The following is a 16,602-nucleotide window of genomic DNA, read 5'->3' on the forward strand; positions in this document are numbered from 1 at the left end:
ATTTTAAAAATCAGATAGTGCAGGCTTCCTGTGAAGACTGACCAGATTAGTTTAAAAATAATCTAAAACATCTCACTGTGACCTGTATGACTATGAAGAAACAACACAGGAATACGTATTTCTATGAACTCTCTGGCACCCTTCAGCATATCCAAAGTTAAGGTACGTCCTCGATTTTGGCCCCCGTGAGGTTCACAAGAGAGCTGGTCGCATGGAGGACTCAGGTTGGAATTCTTGCTTTTGTCGAGGGTATGGGAGCATCTTAACTTTGTCTCCAACAAAAGGAGTCAGCCTCAAATTATCTGACGGAGGCACTTACAGGAGCCCGGCACTCGGAAAGCACACTGAGAAATGAAACATAAACTGGTAAGTGGGTGGAAGTCATTCATCTCGTAAAGCCCATAAAAAGGGAGAATTGTAAATTAAAATGTCTACAATAGGTTCAACACCTCTCTCTCGGCCCCTCCCCTTCTTTTGTCAGGGAACGGCATTCAAGTGTGGGAATGTTCCTCTTAAACATGTGTAAATCACACATTTGGTCATGCTGTACCAGGAGCCCAGGACGGGAAAGGAGGGGCCCCAGGCGGAGGAAGGCCAACGATCTTCAACACTGGTCCAGCCGTTTGTTAATGAAACATTTACACAAGCGGTTTATGTGCTTGTAATAAAAAGGAGGGTCTCTTTCATCACACCCTTTCATTACTTAGCACAGTCTTTAAGAGGATTAATATGTGTGTCGTGGTGTGTGTGTGTGTGGGGGGGTAAAATGTGCTTATCAGTTGAGTCTCAGGATTGGTAATGCTGAGTTCTTAAAAGATCGCCTCTGGATTGAGGATTACTGCCATGCAAATTCTTACAGGCTTTCAATGGAAGAGAAAGCAGTTTGTTTTCTCCCCTTGCACAAGAAGGGCGATTGACTTGGTGATGACATGACCTGGGATTCAGTTTATTTGTACCGCTCCCGTCTCCTCCTGTCACTCCACATGGACGGAAGGATTATTTATTTATTTACTTACTTACTTATTTCCGCATAAACACGCGCATCAGTCCCGCTGTTGCTCCGATTAGGAAGCAGTGGACAGTGTGAGTAAGAGGACAACCGGTGGGCTTCTAGGATGTCCACATCAAGCATTGTATTAAGAAGAGGAAACTACCGAGAAGACAGATCAACTTTTTTTTTTTTAAGAAGCTGTGTGTTTCGTGCACCTCATTTTTCTGAAAGGTTTCCCAACAGCTCCGATAAACTCCATATTTTGGAGGACGCTGAGGTGAATAAGGGGCCCTTTTATGTTTCTGGGAAGTGAGAGGCAGCCTTTGTTGGCAATCTTGTGAAAGAAGAGAGTACGGATGGATCATGCTGCTTGAGGTCCTGTGACTTCCCACTATTTTTAGCACAAGGAAGATGTTAGTTGTAACAGTGTACAATGGACTAATCAGCCATAATAGAACTCACACTGTTTTTTACTTTACATCGCACCTATTATGTGCCTTGAATGTAAACAGCTCTTTGCTTCTGACAAAGATGGCAGTTTGCCATGGTGGGATTCAGCCTTCTCTAAGGCTCAGCAAACAATGAATAGAAACAAGCCTGAGGACTCTGAAAAAAGTCATTGTTTGAATATATGTCACTTGCAGCCTTCGACAAAATTATTTTTGTGACTTGCATCCCTCTGTCCCTGTTAGCCTCTTCCAGTCAGTGAGCATTCACATCGGCCAGGGATCTATCTGTGTAGGAAAAATGATTTCTCTTACTTCTCCACCCACGTTTAAGAAGTCAAGAAATCACATTTTATAGGAAGCCCGGAAGGATGGCATCCCGGTCCATTTTATATTCGTCGTGAAGAATGTGGAACTTGAGGTGATGACATAAAGCTTGATCATATGAGGAAATAAAAGATATTCTATTTAAAATTACCCCCAACACCAAAAAGAAGTTTATTGTGCTGTACCATCTGTATGTACCATTAGCAGATTCAATAGTTTGCTCTCAAAACAGATTGAGAGCAATTTACTATAAAGTAAATTGTTGTTGGCTAGCCTTCCTACATTGTTAGTATCCTATGATTTTCTAGCCATGTTGGTGCATTTCAAAGTGTTTAGAATTTTTATCACAGGGATACATGCCTGTGATTAAAACAATCAAATCGTATAAGACCGTTTATGAAGGAAAGCATCCCCTCTACCTCCCTTCACGCCCAGACCCATTTCCCACAGCAACTTCTAACCTTTCTGGTTTTTTTTTTTAGCTCTTTGGGGAATCACCTTCTAAACTCTAAATAAATAATAGGTTTATCATGTTTTCTCTTGATTCACTCAACAAATGGTCCAACAAATATTTGTTGTGTGCCTACTACTTGCCAGACTCTGTTCTAAGACTGTGGTACAATAGCCAAAGAAAGGGACCAAATGCCATCATGGGCCTTACGTTCTACTGGGGTGGGGCAGGCCATGGGGAGAAGAGGCAAGTAGTAAATAATATCAATGAAGAATTTCTGCAGTGTATTAAAAAGTAAAAATGGCCATCGAATGAATGAAATGGGAAAGGTGGACTAAGGGAGGTGGTCTGCAGTTTAAAACAAGGTGTTGATGCATAACCTAACTAAGAAGGTGATATGTGAGTGAAGACTTGAAGGAGGTGATATAGTAAACCATGAGTCAGGCAGAAGGAAGAGCCAGTGCAAAGGCCCTGAGGTGGGAACATGCCAGGCTGCCTAAGGAGATGTAAGGGGAATCGGTATATGCCACTCCTAAGTGTTACTCCTTAAAAAACTGGCTTGTATTCCTTCAGGTCCTTCTCCCCTACCCTTCCAATAATCTGAGGGGGCGCCTGGGTGGCTCAGTTGGTTAGATGTCTGCCTTTGGCTCAGGTCATGATCCCAGAGTCCTGGGATCTAGTCCTACACTGGGCTCCCCACTTAGCAGGGAGTCTGCCTCTCCCTCAGCCCCTCCCCCTACTCATGCACTCTCTTTCACCCTTTCTCTCTAAAAATAAATAAATTTTTTTTTTTTAAATTAGACAATTATCTGAGATGCCCAAATGGGAGTCACTTGTCGAGGATGGCAGAATCACCTTCCCAGACCCTGACTATGTAGGAGCTGAAATCAACACAAGTGTATTATCTCATCATTTCTTTGAATCAGGGGGAAAAGCTTAACTTTTTGCTAATATCTGGTGGCAGTCAAGGTGTCCTTTGGGACTGCAGTTATCCTCAAGACTCAGCTGGGGCTGAAGGACCTGCTTCCAAGCTCAGGGACTTGATGGTTGGTCAGGCTTCAGCTCTTTGCAAGCTGTCGGCTAGTGAGTCTCAGTTCCTCTCTTGCTACTGACCCAGCTCCTCCCCACACCACATGGTTCTATCCGTAGGGCTGCCCATGATAAGGTTGCTTCCTTCCTCCACTGCTAGTGATCCAAGAGAAACAAGCAGGAGCCAGAGGATGCGAGATACAGTCACTTTATAACCTAGTACTGAGTGACTAAGTCCAGCCCACGCTCCAGGGACGGGGATCACCCACGGACCTGGAGGCCAGGAGGTAGAGATACTCAACACCACCTACATTAGGAAAAGAAGTCAGGTTGGATTCCACATAGCACACCAAAAAAATCTGTGGATGACTAAAAAATTGAACTATAGAAGTTAAGTCACTGCTAAAAATAGAAGTATAGGGGCACCTGGGGTGGGGCTCAGTTGGTTAAGTGTCTGCCTTCCGCTCAGGTCCTGGGATGGAGCCTTGAGCCCGCATTGGGCTCCCCGCCCAGCAGGGAGCCTGCCTCTCCCTCTACCTGTCCCCCCTGCTTCCGCACACTCTCTCTTTCTCAAATAAATAACTAAATCTAAAAAAAAAAAAAAAAAAAAAAAAAAAAAGTATGTGACTGTCTCTTCAGGATCAGAATAGGAAGCATATCGCACACTTGAAACAACGGAAGCTCTCTGTCACAGGCTGGGCTACCCAGGAAGCAGACACTGAAACAGTGTTAGAGTGTAAAAGGCCTATTTATATGCATTACCGTGATAGGAAAAGGGGAGGAAGTGGGATTGGGGAGGGAATGCAGATGTGAAAAGAAAGTTAGTAGGTGCCAGGGGAGCTCTGGAGTGAACATTTCCCCTCAGTGCAGTCCCAGGTGGTGTGGCCTACCAGGCCCTGGAACCACTCTTACTCAGTATGCGGATAGGGACTGCCCCAAGCGTGAGAGTACTTCAGTTTGAAAGCCAAGGAGGGCTCTGAAGGAACTAGAAGCCAGTGGCTGTCTGCTAATGACAGCACTTAACTGGGCAGCACAACCAAACTTGAAGACAAATGTGAGGAGACCATCTCCACCTCTGTCTGCCACAGTGCACCCCTCTGTTCTGTACATCAGGGCTTCAGAGAACTTCTACGGAGCAGCTCCTTAGGACTCTAACAGGCTCTTTTCCTGAAGAGAAACTGCCCTCAGGCTCCTGCACTAAGCAAGTAATACCCACTAGAGGGGTCTTGCATTGAGCAGAAATGGCTAGGTCCCTTGCTCCCGCAGTGGCTGAGGACTATCCTGAAGATGGTGTGTCCTCCCCTCAAAAGCTGAGGTAAAATCTGAAAGAACTAACAGCTGAAGCCTGTCGGCTAAGCATACTCCTCCTAGTCACTGGGAATCACAATCGCAAATGAAAATTTAAAAAAAACCAAACAACCTTTTTCCATACAACCCTAATCCTCAATGCTCAAACACATAAAACATGAAAGTTAGAAAAACACCCATAAAATGCTAACGACATAACTTCATAAAATGTTAACACCCTATCATAGCATCAGTCTTAAGTAAAAATTGGTAGTGTTATGTACTACATAGGATATACTTAACAAACAGTTACACACTTAATATCGCAGGGAATGCTTAGAACAAAGTTCTCAAATGCAAAAATAGATATGAAAACGTCTGCAGCTGGCCCCAAAAGTAGTCAAATAAATGCATATCACAGCAATAAAATACCTATGGGGGCCTATCAAATTTCCATTAAAAAAAAAAGTTAATGATTTAGTTTTGACAAGTGAGCTTTAAGTCAGACACTCCCACACACCTGACAGGGGCATAAATTCATATTTCTGTAAATCAGTTTGGCATCAGGTTTCAGGAGTTGTAAAAACAAATCCTTTCTACTCAGTAATTCTATTTCAAGAGTTTATTGCTTTCTTTGGGGGAGCCTCAGAGGTGATCAGCTCCTTCAACATGAAGCTGAACATCTCTCTCCCAACCACTGGCTGCCCAAAACTCCCTGAAGTGAACAGTGAACGCAAACTTGGCGTATTTTACGAGACGTATGTGACCAGAGAATCCGTTGCCGCCATCCTGGGTGAAAAATGGAAGGACTCAGTGGTCTGAATTGTTGAGAGGAATGACAAACAAGATCACAGGAAGCAGGGTATTTTGACCCACGGACACATCCTCCTGTTACAGAATAAGGGGGTTCCTGTCAGAGACCAAGGAGGATTGGGGAAAGGAAGCTTAAATCTGTTTGGGGATGGGCTGTGGAAGTCAGTCTCAGTGTTCTCAAGTTGGTTATAGTACAAAAATAAAAGAAACAAGGGTATTCCTCAACTCACTGATCCTATGATGCTTCATCACCTGGGCCCCAAAGAGCTAGTGGTATTGTGAATTTTCAGTCAAGAAAGATGGCGTCCACCAGGGCATTGGGAAGAAGTTCCTGAACGAAAAAAGGTCAGGAATCTCAGTTACTCAAGATTCAGTGTCTTGTTACTTTGTGTGTCTCGCAACAACACTGCCATACGGCTTGGAAGGAATGGTGTACTCAGGAAAATAAGAAAAAAAAAGCCACAGAATATGCTCCACTTTGGGCCAAGAGAATGAAATCAGCTAAAGAGAACATCAGGAACAGAATGCTGAGAGATGGAGGCTGTCCTTTCTAGGGCTTCTACCTCTGAGTCCAGTGGAAAAAAGAGTTTCAAGGAATAACAAATAAATAAGAACAGACATCCAAAAAAAAAAAGTATATCCTAAGTAAATAATCAGAAATGCAAAGAAAGATTTATATATAAAGATAATCATCTTAGCATTGTTTGTTTTACGAAAGGCCAGAAACAACCAAAGTGCCTAAAGTGGGGAAAGGGTTATAGAAACCATACTGCATTTGTAAGATCGCATTCTGTGCAGCCAGTGAAATGACAATGTGTGACGAGACTTTAATGGCAAGAGACGATGCTTAGGACATGTTCAGTGAAAATAAAAGCAATTGCCTATGTTGTATTACCTTGACACATAAAAATCCATATGAAGATGGAGAGCAGAAAAGATGCCAAAAGTATAAACATTGATTGGGTTATCTTTGGTTGGCTGGCTTTATTCTCTTATTTTTAGTTTCAAATTTTACAAAATAAACATTCAGAGAGTGATTGCAAGTGATGAGTGCCAAAAAAGCTCTCCCTGTCCTTGGAGAAGGGGCTGGGCTACTGTCTTGGGCCGTGTCCCTCTCTCAGCATGTCCTGCACTGGTGCTCAAGTTTTTCTGTGTGTGTATGTGCCACGCAACGCTGAGAGGAACTATCCAGAATTAGGTCAGATTTCACAGGGGGGACGGCATCGTGCTCTCCCAGGCTCCCGTCACTGGGATACCAGCTGTGGGTGCCAGGATTTGCAATCCCCCTGCCCTTCTGGCCAACTGGCTACAAATCTGGGGGCTCTCAAGACCTCTGCAGGTTTTAGAACTTACTAGAGAGATGCACAGAATTAGGGAAAGCATTTATACTCGGGATTATAATTTTAGTATAAAGGATACAAATTGGGACCAGCTGAGGGAAGAAATGCATAGGATGAAGGCTGAGAGGGTCCCAAACTAAAATGTCCTCTGTCCTCAAAACGCTTTTCCCTCCAAGCACAATGATACATGCTGCTAACTGGGGAGCTTACCTGAACTTCCGACGTACAGCATTTTCACTGAAGTCTCATCACATGGGCTTGACTGAATAAATCATAGGTCTTGTGATTAAACTCAATCTTGAAGGTCCCTTCCCCTTCTCAGAAGTTGGGAAGCTGGACCTGTAAGGCTTGGCTCAAAGCCTCAACTCTCTCATCACAGGGTTGTTCTCTCCAGCATGGCAGCCCCATTTGGACACATAGGGGCTCATTAGGAATCACCTCATGGGCAGATTCAAGTGTGGTCCAAGGCACCACCATGAATCACAAAGACATACCTTTCACTCTGGAAATTCCAAGGCTTTAAAAGCTCCCTCCCAGGAACCAGGGACAATGGCGAGCCAAGTTCTTTCTTCTACAACAGTTATCTGTCTCAAGCCTCCACTGAGGAGAGTCTGTGCCAGGCATGCCTATGCCTAGGACTGGCCCCCAGCAGATATTTTTCTTTCAGTAAATCTGGCAGTTTAGGAAGCTTGGCCTGAGCACATTAATGAGTCAGAGCCGCTCCTCACTGTGGGTGAGTTCCAACTTGAAACTTTCTTTGTTACTTTGTCTTTCTACCACACTACCCTCAGAAGGTAACTGTTGCAGGAATGCATAACACGCCCACATTTTGGTCCTTCCAAAAATCAATCCCTTACTGAGAAATACAGTAGCACCACATCAACAACCAAAAACACATTTTTTATCATGTTTTTAACCTTGGTAATCTCTATCTATAGAAACACACCACTTACCCTTGAATTAATGAGGAAAGTAGAAAATATATTAGCTTTGTGTAAGAAAATAGGAGAGAAGTAGAGGACTATTAAATTCATGACTGTTGTTGAGTGTCTAAGATTCTTAAGATCAAGTAAGTTATAGAAATAAGTGCTAGAATTTCCATTGTCTTGATTTCAATCTGAAGAGGGTTTGAGGATTGGTTGTTTAAGGCATTGATAGGGTATCTGGTTAATCAGACAAGTTAGTTGATTGTACTTATGCTTACTCTTTTTTCTCAAAAGTTATTTGCTTCTGGTAGGTGACACAGTCAATGCTGAAGACTGATTATTGAAACCAGTTTTTCAAGTCCTTGGTAACTTCTATTTTATGATTTACTAGATTAAATCTAGGACTACCACCATCTTCATATGACTATGTTTCCAAAATCAAGTCAACCTTTTTTGAAACAAAATACTTTATATTTTGTATTGTAAATAACTATTGTATGAATACACCCCCACCCCCCATTTTAAATGTTTTATTCGAAGACAAAGACAAAAACAAAAGTTCAAGGCCATCACAATTCCTGGTGTTACTTCCACACACAAGGAAACTCATTCTTAGCAGTCCTAAGACCCTTTCCTTGGGCTGTTACCCCACTCTCTCTCTGGGTCCGTGTCTGATCTGAACCTTTGTTTTTTATCTTCTTCTTCTCTGAGCACACTTGATCTGGGGCGTGCAAAAGAAGCCAGAACTTTTTATAATTAGGATGAACACAGATCCTTCTGTATTTATTGCATCTGTGTGGTCTCCTGTTCTTGCCCAAGGGCAAGGGTCTCCCGTGACTATAGTCATAGGAATTCCTAAGTATCAGCAAATACCCAGCACATATTTACATTTTCCCATTAAAGCCAAGGGTTTATTTTCTTCTATTTTAAGCTGGGGAGAGGAACAGCATGTTTGTGTGCAATGAGACAGTGCAGTTGAGAAGGAAAAACTGATGATGCAGGATTATGTGGGGACACGTGCTCAAGGAGTGGTGTCCTTGAGCGGTGCCCTGTGCTGCTCAGCTCCAGGGGAGACCGTGGCGTGCCTTCCGAGGGGTGCCCCCTGGGTGTGCATCCCGGGGGCCTGTCTGCACACACTAAAAGGGATGGTACTGAAGGAATTAGCAGCCCACCAAAGTGGTCTGAAGACTATCTTAAATGGAAAACATCTGAAAGGCAGCAACCACAGAAAGAACACTATCTAACCAGCAGAAGCTCCTGAAAATACAGCTGCCATCGCTGTCTCCTCCCAACCCTCAGGGAGTTTCCTGTTTGAAGACTGACCTTTAACACTAGGAAGTGTGAAGTCAGTTGCTACCCCCCCCCCCCCCCCCCCCCCCCCCCCCGCCAACCCTATGAGGAAATTTCAGACCGGGAAGGAGGTAGGCTGTCCATTTCCATTGCATCAACAGAATCCTCCATACTTTTCCAAGGAAACCCTAACCTTGAACCTCTTTGTTAAGTTGGTATATAAACCTTCACCTCCATCTTCTCACCAGGCTTCCCAACACTGAGCAATTCCCCACCACACTTGTAAACTAAGCCAAGTCTTTAATCCTGTTAATCTATTACCAGTCAATTTCCAGGCCCCTATTTGTACCTCATTTCGTAGACCAACACTTTTTCTTCTGCAGAGGATCCTGGGAACATGCGGAAAGCTGGCCTTACTTAGAAGCATGGAGCTTTCCTGCACAGTAAGAAAACAGATGGGTTGGTGTATATTCACTCAGCCCCTGCTCACTGGATGTGTCATCTACTCTCAATAACTCACATCCTCAGTACTCTGTTTACACCGGCAGGACGGCCAGGCTCAACACACGCATTCTGTCATTCATTCAGCCAAGGTTTCTTGAATCCTACTAGATAGTCCATGCCCTGGAGGTACAGCATGGAACAAAATTCCAAAATTCCTGACTCCACAGAGCTAACGTCGGGGTAGAAGAAAACGGATATAAAACACATTTAAAAACTACCAAGTACGTTTAAAGGCAGTAAGTGTGATGGGAAAAGAGCAAACCCATAGACAGAAAGCTAGAAAAAGGGAGTGAGGGAGTGGTGACTGCCTCACTGAGAAGAAGACATTTGACTAAAGATTTGAGGAGGTAAGGACCGAACTCCATGCGTATAGTGGGAAGTGTATTCCAGAAAGGAGGAAGAATAAGCAGAGGGAGTGTGCCTGGTGTCTTCAAGAACAGTGAAGGGATGAGTAAGGAATGAGCGAGACGAGGACACAGGGAAGATAACACCAATGAGGTCATATGGGTCTGGGTTGCATGGGGGCTTGGGATCACTGCAAGTACTCTGCTTTCTTCTGAGTGACTCAGTGGAGAGATCCGAGTAGGCAAATGATGTTTGAAAATGGACAGTCGCGGAGCAAGGATGGAAATAAGAAGGAGAGAAATAACACTGATGCGCTATTCCTGCCAAGGGATGATGGACAGCACTTTGGAAAGCAACCTGGCACTTCTTCAAAAGTTAAACACAGAATTACCATACGGCCCAGCAAGAGAAACATAGATAGTCATAGCATCATTTTTTGGAAGAGCCAAAAGGTGGAAACAATCCAGGTGTCTACCAACTGATGAATGGATGAACTGTGATATGTCCGCACAATACAATAATATTATTCAGCCATAAAAAGGAATAAAGTACTGATATATCCCAATGTCCCCTGTAGACGTTCCATATGCAACTGGGGCATGACTCCGGGTACAGTCTAGAGCTGGACTAGAGTTTTACACTTGGGAGTCATCAGCATATGGATGGTATTTAACTGGTTAGAGTTACCAAAGACCTCCAGGAAGCCAAATCTTGACACTAGAGATTACTGTCTTCATCCCTTCTCTTACTGTCAGTAGAGAAATGTTGCTGTTTTCCTCCTTCCTTTCTGGTCTTTCCCAGATTGTGTTATCTTCAGGCTTTCTTCTTGTACCTAGTCTTTAGCTGAGAGTTCTTCAAGGTTTGTTTCTGTATCTTTGCCCTCATCTTGCCATATCCTCTCTAAGAGATCTTACCACACCTGTATGTTCAATCCTCTCTTACACACAGGCTCACAAGTGAGCTTCATTTTACATAACGACTGGATATACTGAATATACGTAACGACTGGATATACTGAATATACGTAACGACTGGATATACTGAATATACACCAAAAGCATCTCAGATCTGGGGTGCCTGGGTGGCTCAGTTGGTTAAGCATCTCCCTTGGGTTCAGATCATGATCCCACATTCTGGGATTGAGCCCCACATTGGGGTCCTCACTCAGTGGGGACTCTGCTTCTCGCTCTCCCTCTGCTCCTTCCCCAGCTTGTGCTCTCTTTCTCTATCACAAATAAACAAATAAAATCTTAAAAAAAAAAAGGCTTCTCAAATACAACCTGTACAACACTTAATTCATCATCTTTCCCTCTACTCTCTCTCCAAGTCTACTCCTCTTCCAACATCCCTCCAGCATCCCTCATTTCAATGAATAAGTTAGTTATTTACGCAAACCAACAAGCAGACAACCACAGATCTTTTTCTATGGATTTGCTTACTCTGGGTTGCACTATTCTCCTTCCTTTCCATGCCTTTTCCTCATGCCCTTCCCCTACCCCAGCCCTCTGTGTCTGTTTCCTAATTATTTATGTCTTTCATTCTCTCACGAAATTGATTCTACCTGAGGACAGAGAATGTGCCTTTGGGGCATTGCTGTTCCTAGCACAGGACCTGGTACACAGTAAATTTTCCTAACATGCTTCCTGATGGAAATCATTCATCAGTGAATGCCCATCTTAAAGGCTGTCCTCTTTCTATCATCTTCTCTCAAGTGGTTCAAATCTCCATTTCTAACTCATGTGGATCTCCTGGAATTGGATTGGCCTTTGATGTGTAAAATATAAACCAGTAATATGGGTTACAGTATTCAGTTGACAAAATTTATTGAAGACACTCTTTTGCACTTAGCATTGAGCAAGACGCTCTACTGGACAAAATTATCATGAAGATGAAAGAGACACCAGTGAAATGTTTTCTTGTTGTTGTTGTTTTTAAAGGCCATCTGCACTATTTACTTTAAAGATGTTTCAGTCTGAAAGAGGCTGTTCAAGACGAGAAATGATGTGAATACCAGAGATCAGCACGTGGGTTCTTAGTCCAAGTATGAATTGCTGATAGAAGACAAATGACGCTACTTGAAATTGTGACTTGAAAAGCAAGTAAACCATGAATCATCCTCACACACAAGCTTGTAATCAGTACAATAGAGAACTGATATGTGAATAGTTGTCATTTATGCTGTTGTTGGCAAAACACTGGGCAATTCATGTAGCCTAAATATTGTCACACGAACACGACTGGTGTTATCTGGAACAGTGGACACTACTGTTGACAGTTTACTTATTATTTTTTACCATGTTTAGGAAAAAGAGAACTCCTAAATTGGACAAAACTAGGATGGTGCATTGTGCTTCTCTGTAGAAAGATTGTATTCACAGTGGTAGGACTAAGTATGTATAGTATTCCCTAGTACTGTACAATGCACGGAACTCATTCTCCATCATTTCAAAATATTTACAACACTCTTGGGAGTTAGGTATTAGCGCTGCCCCACATTTACGAATGAGAAAATGTCCTCGGTAAGATGAAATGATGTGCTCCAATATATTCAGCTAATATAGAATAGGGAGCCAGGATGTACGCTCAAGTCTTCACCTGTTTCAACTTCAAACTCCCTATGTTCACATTTCAAACCTTAAGCACAGCACAAATAAATGAAGTTTCTCTATTTAATAATGATGGTGCTGGGGCGCCTGGGTGGCTCAGTGGGTTAAGCCTCTGCCTTCAGCTCAGGTCATGATCCCAGGGTCCTGGGATCAAGCCCCTCGTCGGGCTCTCTGCTCAGCAGGAGCCTGCTTCCCCCTCACTCTCTGCCTTCCTCTCTGCCTACTTGTGATCTCTGTCAAATAAATAAATAAAATCTTTAAAAAAATAATGATAGTGCTAATGTAATTTAGATAGTGACAACAGCCAGTCTATGGACGCATCTCTATTGGAATGTAAGCTCTGTGTATTTCTAGAGCCTAGAAGAGTGTCTGTCCCTTAATGGGCCCTCAAATATTTTTAATCTTGATAGATGTGTGTATTCCTCAAAGACGAATTTCCCTTTTTTGTTTGATTGGTTTTGTTGTTTCAAATTTTTACTTAAATTCTTGTTAGTTAACATACAGTGTAATATTGGTTTTGGTAGAATTTAGTGATTCATCATTTACATCCAACACGCACAAATAGAACTTGACAAATCAAAGAACAATACGCCATATTTTCAAAGACACCTCACAAATGTTATTTCTTTGGTCGTGATAGCAATCTCCAAGTTTTCTGACTCTGGCTCCAATATTCCTTTTATTACTCCCCACTGCATAAAAATAAAAGTTAAAAGACTACTTTAAAAAGTCAATGCTGAGAGATTAAAAATAGGATATATTAGTTCATGAAGACCAGTCCCAAGCTAGGAATGCAGCTGATCTTACCTTAAAGATGACATGTATTCATGTGAAGAGGTTGGCTTCTCTGCTGATGGAAGGTGTTGAAGGTTATGCAGGGAAATTCGTCTTTGAGGAATACACACATCTATCAAGATTAAAAATAAAGAAATCACTGCCTACAAATTCTGAAATGTGGGGAAAATTGACTTCCCTTCATAAGGCAAGGCAGGGTTCAAACTCATCTGTTAGAGCTATAAAATGTTATCCTGGCTTTTACATTTATATGGGATTTTAATATTATCCTGGCTTTTACATTTATTACGGGGAATCATAAAGTAATTAATCAATTTTAAAAATTAGCAAGGATGTTGTTTTGAGACAGAAACATAACAAGACCCTGGGCTCGAGTCACCCCTCAAGGGGTCTTATGTTTGTGAGAGGAGATGCTAAGTGAGATGGAGTTCTGCTTCACTTTCTTTAACAGAGAAATCGGGTAAAGGATTCTGTGGTCACAAGTTTAAAAACCCACTTCTAATGGGGCACCTGGGTGGCTCAGTCGGTTAAGCATCTGCCTTCGGCTCAGGTCATGATCCCAGGGTCCTGGGATGGAGCCCCACATCTGGCTCCTTACTCAGTGGGGAGTCTGCTTCTCCCTCTTGCTCTGCCTGCTGTTCCCCCTGCTTGTGCTCTTTCTGTGCCAAATAAATAAAATCTTTTAAAAAAAAAAAGTCTGCTTTAAAAAAAAAAAGCAAACCCACTTCTATCCATCTATCTATCTATCTATCTATCTATCTATGAGAGAGCAAGAGAGAGCAAGACTCTGCACTGAACATGGGGTCATCTCCCGGCCGGATCTTATGACCCCAGGATCATGACCTGAGCCCAAAGCGTCAGATGCCAAACCAACTGAGCCATCCAGGCACCCCAAACCCAGTTCTTTAAAGTATAACACCACTCACTTTGTATTATTTAGAAGGGCCTGATTCATTTCTTGCTCTCCATCCTGATGCAATGTTCAACCAAAGGTACAATAAGGTGTATTTATTTACTTATTTGTTTCAACTCAGGGCTCGAACTCACCACTCCTAGATGGAGGGTGGCCTGCTCTACTGCCTCAGAAACCCAGGCACCCCATAAGGTATTTTTCATAGAAAGGTTGCTTATCTAGCTATCTCAGTTTCCTGGAACTCAAGAAGCAGGCAGGAAGGCTCACAATTAGCATAGGACTTGTTAATACCACAATAACCTCCTCTAGACCATTTAAGCTGTTTACTCACAGGCAAATCCTGGGTCTTTGGTCAAGTGGCAACCGGAATTCTAATATCCTCGCTCCCTATGCTCCCCAGGCCTTACCGTAGGACAACACCCAAGGGGGCTGGGAGGTACCGGGAGCAGGGTGGGGTGTTAGCTGCAAGTTCTAATGGCCCCAGAACGTAACAGGGAGAGACTGAACGGAAGCTCAGAGCGCCCCCTCACCAGCCCCTCCTACAGGAGACACCTGTGCATCCTGATCAATCCTCATGCTAAATAAGTTAATAAGCGTCACCTGACTCGCAAGACTGACCTGCAGATAAACAGGTATACTCAGGAGTTTGTGGCAATGATATATTTTAAAAATATTTAAAAACACTCTTGAGGGCACCTGGGTGGCTCAGTGGGTTAAAACCCCTGCTTTTAGCTCATGTCATGATTCCAGGGTCCTGGGATGGAGCCCCATATCGGGCTCTCTACTCAGCAGGGAGCCTGTTTCCCTTCCTGCCTTTCTGCCTACTTGTGATCTCTGTCAAATAAATAATAAATAAAATCTTAAAAAAAATAAAAATAAAAACACTCTTGAAAAACAGGGGGAGGGGGATGCTCTGTTGGTTGAGCGTCTGCCTTCGGCTGGGGTTGTGATCCCAGGGTCCTGGGATCAAAACCCACAGGGGGCTCTCTGTTCGGATGACGGGGGTTGTGGTAGGGGACAGTGGCGCTGCTTCTCCCTCTTCTTCTGCCTCTCCTGCCATCTCGTGCTCTCTCTCTCTCTCAAAATAAATACATAAAATCATAAAAAAAAAAGAAAAACAGAAGTTCTTATATATTCCTTATGCAGGAACGAAGTCTGAACACATGGAAAAGAGTAGATGTGTTAGGACAGAATGCGGCTGGAAGAAGAATTACTTTTGCCCCTGCTTTTTGATGGAGAATTCCATGAAAGCATGTGCCAGCGAGAACAAGTTCCTCCAAGTGACATTTCATTTCTTAGCAGCTGGCTGGATTAATGCTTTCTTCTTGTAGCTCCATGCATTACCAGCCCTGGTACTTCAGAAATGAAAAATCATGTACTCAATTCATTCTTTATTGCGTAAATGTTACACAAAGAGAATGGAAATTTGCATTTGGGTCTTCATTCCTGTTAAAATATTGTGCTCTTCATAACAGGTGAAGAAATACTGTAGCACCCCTGTCCTTTAATATTTAGCCTCTATAAAACAGCTTAATGGGTTATATGTATAAGGTGAGGAAACATGGAAGTGGAATTATGTTAAATTGTGTGGCCTCCAAAGAGATTCTTAAAATTTTATCACCTTTTCAGGGCATGACTAAAGAGACCCACCTGTAAATCTTCTTAATAGCCCAATCACAGGGGGCCAGAGACATCTTCAAATTATCAGCAGCCCATCTCAACCAAAAGGCGAGCGAGCTGCAAAACTCAGAAGAAAGACAAAATCTAAGGGAATCCACACCGTCAAGAGCTGAGAGACTCCTAAACCAAGTGCTTGAAAGCAAGTCTGAGTCACAATCTGATCTCTGCTCTTCCAGACAAGAGAAAGCGGTTTCAGCCAAGCCGTTCCAAAGACCAAGCTCGGCTTTTCATTGGTGCTGCCTACAAATGTTCTGCGTTTTAAATATCCCTGCCTCAGGAGCCTTAGTACGTGGGTGAAACTCAAGCTTGTTCTTCAGAGAGTAATGTTTTTGCCTTAATTAGAACCTGTTTGAATTGGGGGGGGTGTGTTGGGGGGACGCAGTGGGGGGAGGGGAAGCAAGGAGGGAAAGTGCTGAGCTGCTTTCTGCTTCCCTGGCATCACTCAGGTTCCTTTTGTGAGATTACCTCTAAGAATCTTCATGCTTTGGAGGGACGTCACTTGAAAAAAATCTAAGTAAAATTAAAGTAATTCTGGTTCGTAGACTTGTAAACATAAAATTGTATTGTCACCAATATCTTTGTAAGGTGAAAGAAATTCTGCGAAAGTGTCAGTGTTTTCAACTTAGTGAGACCGCACGGTAGTCTTGGGTCATTTCTTAGGAATATTTGATCAAGGTTTTGCCCTTAACTGCATTTTTGGATAAGATAATTTACGCGCCTGCTTGAAATCCCTCACCAGCCTTGCACAACTTAGGCAAACAGCGGCTGTCTGGTCTCCCGTGTGCACTCACACTCAGAAGCAGAGCGCGGACTCTGAGAGGGCTGAAAACGCCAGGTCCTAACAGCCTCTTCAAAGCTG

Source organism: Mustela putorius, unplaced genomic scaffold, assembly GCF_011764305.1.
Source record: "Mustela putorius furo isolate JIRA1106 unplaced genomic scaffold, ASM1176430v1.1 tig00001059_pilon_pilon_pilon, whole genome shotgun sequence".
Lineage (NCBI taxonomy): Eukaryota > Metazoa > Chordata > Mammalia > Carnivora > Mustelidae > Mustela > Mustela putorius.